Source organism: Artemia franciscana, chromosome 5, assembly GCF_032884065.1.
Source record: "Artemia franciscana chromosome 5, ASM3288406v1, whole genome shotgun sequence".
In the NCBI taxonomy this organism is placed as follows: Eukaryota; Metazoa; Arthropoda; class Branchiopoda; order Anostraca; family Artemiidae; genus Artemia; species Artemia franciscana.
The window spans coordinates 18438120-18441432 of record NC_088867.1 but is presented as its reverse complement, the minus strand read 5'-3'; the positions used below and the strand labels follow the sequence as shown (position 1 = coordinate 18441432).

Sequence of the window (3313 nt, the reverse complement as noted above, 5' to 3'; positions counted from 1 at the left end):
GTAAAAATATTTTGTGTTGGTTATGGTAAGATATCGCCCAAAAATGTGAATATAATCGAAAGGGTCTCTGCAGATTGTACCAAAGTTTGGCTTCGCCAGCAATCCTTTTCTGTCCGGTATCTTGCATTTATTTAGGAAAAAACCATCTCTCCACAGCTAAATTTTAATTGTTGGAAGTTTTTGCTCTGTTTACCACGATGGTATTATAATAGGGATATAGCGATTTGAGCTTTTAGATGTGCCTTCACAAATTTACGATCTTGATAAAGTTATGTGTCAAAGGACGTTTATTAGAATATGTGATTACACTTTTTTTGATTTTTTCCGTGAGGTAGGATGAGTGTTCGTTTTATGAATTGGTCATTTTATTAATTTCGTTTTCTTTTTCTCCATAGTGTTATCATTGTGGGTTAAAAATAAATGATAATTATATGTGAAACATGTGCGGTGGTCTATACTGTGTTTGTAAATATTTCTAATTATCAATATAGCTTTACTTCGTCTGTTCTACTCAACTGTTAGTCTATTTTATTATACTGTTTTTTGTTTTGTTTTTTTGTTATATTAGCTCTTTTGTACTTGCTACTGTTGAATTACGTGTACTTTTTGTTTTTGCTTGTTTATTAATTTTTTCTCTGTACTGCATTGTTTATACTTTTGTATGTTTATGGGTAATAAATGTAAAAAAAAAAATAATCTTTTCAAAAAGGCCCAATGATGAATTTTACATGTTCTGGAAGACATAAAATTATGTACTTTTTTGTAACTGCAAAATGTGTGACACATAAAATGGGCCCATAGGAACGTGCCTTTCAATATGTGAACAGGGATCTACGCAAACACAGTTCCCCGGTACCAAAAATTATACTATGGAGTTACCCTCATTTGGGGTAATCACAGGGGTCAGCAAATCAAAATTACAATGGAAAGGCCTCACCCTGGGGGTGCCTCCTCCATGATTAAGGCAGCTCTACGGGCAGGTAAGTATGATTGGTTAAAATAGAAAAAAGGAAATATTATTTTATCAAAACGTTACAGAAAACAATAGAAAAGGATTGAAAAGGAGTCGAACAGCAGCTACCTCCTACAATTATTCTTTGTAGTTGCTTTCCCTCCAAAGAGGGGAAGGGAACAAATGTTTTTTAGAAACCAGGGAGGTTAAACTCGTTGTGTTTTCAATTTTAATATTCATCTAAATTATTCAATTCTTGAAAATACCATGACTTAATATTTTTGTTTCTTTTTTTAATCTAGAGGCTGTAAGGCAAACAAATTTTGCAAAGAAAATACCTAAGCGTAGGGACCTTTTTAAGGAGCTCAGGGGCCTGTGTAAGATTGGAAGGAAACGGTTCTTGCATTTATTTCCTAGGTTCTTAGATTGCGTAAAAGCACTCCCATGTTCTTTTTAGCTACTTTTCCCCCAGAGAGGGGAAGGAAAAAATAAAAATCATTTCTTAAATTCCAAAAGGTTAAATTCGTTGTGTTTTCAGTTTTGCAATTCTTACAAACTATTCAATTCCTGAAAATACTACGAACAGATACATTTTTCTATTTTTTTTTTTTTTTTCAACTAGGACTTGCAAGGAAACAAATCTTGCAGAGAAAATGCCCAATCCGTCAGTTGATATAAGTTGTATTGATCAATAGCTTCAACTCGAGGAACTCAAAGAGGCTAGGCCATATCCAGTGCCTCCATACCCCGATATTTTGTCTGATATGTTAAGACGTAAAGTAATGCATTTAAACAAATTTCTGGTGCATTTTTTAGATTTGATAAGTTGCCAACACAATTGACTTAATGAAATGTGTGGTCACCAAGGATAATTAATTTTTAAGATTAGCCTCTGTGACTTGATCTAACTTTCAGCAATTTGATTCGAACCCTAGTTAAATTTAAGAACATTTTAAACAATTACAGAGTAGTTTAAAAAACAAACTGCATCAGGAATTCAATAGTTAAGGCAATTTAATTATTGTGACTGGTCATTGATTCCATCAGTTACTTTAACTGACGAATAAGAAAAACAATGTATTTTTATTTAAGAGAAAAATTTGGATAAAATTCCAGAACCATTTTATATAGAGTATGCACTCAACTCTGTCATATGTGTGGGATTTTAGGCACACTTTTACTGCATTATTAAAAGCAATCAAGTTTATTAAGAAAATAATCTTTTCAAAAGAACCCAATGATGAATTTTACATGTTCCATTATTGTCCTAAATACATCAAATTGTGTACTTTTTTCTTTCCACTGCAAAAGGTTTGACATATGAAAGAAGCCCGTAGGAACGCAGGCCTACTTTTCAATGTGTTAACATAGGTCCGTGCAAATCCAGTGGCTGTAATCAAGAAATTAATCTTTTCAAAAGGACCCAGTGATGAATTTTATATGTTCCAAAACATCCATTTTAGTACTTTTCCCTTTCAATTTAGTTATGGCGAGTGATCATTGGCTTTCTCACCATCAAATTTTGTGAAGTATATACAATTTGATAACATTCGATACAAGTCTAGTATCTGGCAATCCATGGAAATAAGACGGGTAAGGGCTGATCCAGTGCCAAAAGGCCTCAAGGTACCCATGCTACCCAGTTCAGAAACGGAGTACTAAGTCCTGAGAACACCTACTAAGGAAATAAAGTACAATTTTTTGAAACATATTGAACCCACTAAAAGAAGAAAAGGAAACATTACTTTATCTAGACATTACGGAAAATTATAGAAAAGGAATGAAAAGTGGCCTAACGGCAGCCAGTACCCTCCCATGTTCTTTTTAGTTTCTCTTCCCCTAAAGACGGGAAGAAAAAAAATATTTTTTAGAAACGAAAGAGGTTAAGTCCGTTGTGTTTTCAATTTTACTATTCAATCAATCAATCAATTATTTTATCAAACAGTTCGTAGTAACGAACTGTAGTAAGGAGCGACCCGGCTCAAAAGTAACCGAAACTCTAAAAAATTGAATTTTGATACCAATAGTAACATCAAAAGAATCGTATTTTAATGCTGATTTTAAATATATAAGTTTCATCAAGATCAATTATATCCATCAAAAGTTACGAGCCTGAGAAAATTTGGCACAATTTAGAAAATAGGGGGAAACACCCCTTAAAAGTCATACAATCTTAACAAAAATCACACCATCTGATTCAGCGTACCAAAGAAGATTATTGTAGAAGTTTCAAGCTCCTATCTACAAAAATGTGGAATTCCGCATTTTTTGCCAGAAAACAGATCACGGATGCGTGTTTATTTGTTTTCTTTTTGTTTTTTTTTCCAAGGGTGATCGTATTGACTGAGTGGTCCTAGAATG

At 33.2% G+C, this 3313-nt stretch overlaps 1 non-coding gene across 1 annotated transcript; it reads right to left on the bottom strand.

Annotated features, from left to right (window-relative positions):
- Nucleotides 1–824: 824 nt before the first annotated feature.
- LOC136027788 (U1 spliceosomal RNA) lies at nucleotides 825–988 on the bottom strand. Its single transcript, XR_010617653.1, has one exon. It is a non-coding gene; the product is annotated as a U1 spliceosomal RNA (small nuclear RNA).
- Nucleotides 989–3313: the final 2325 nt, after the last annotated feature.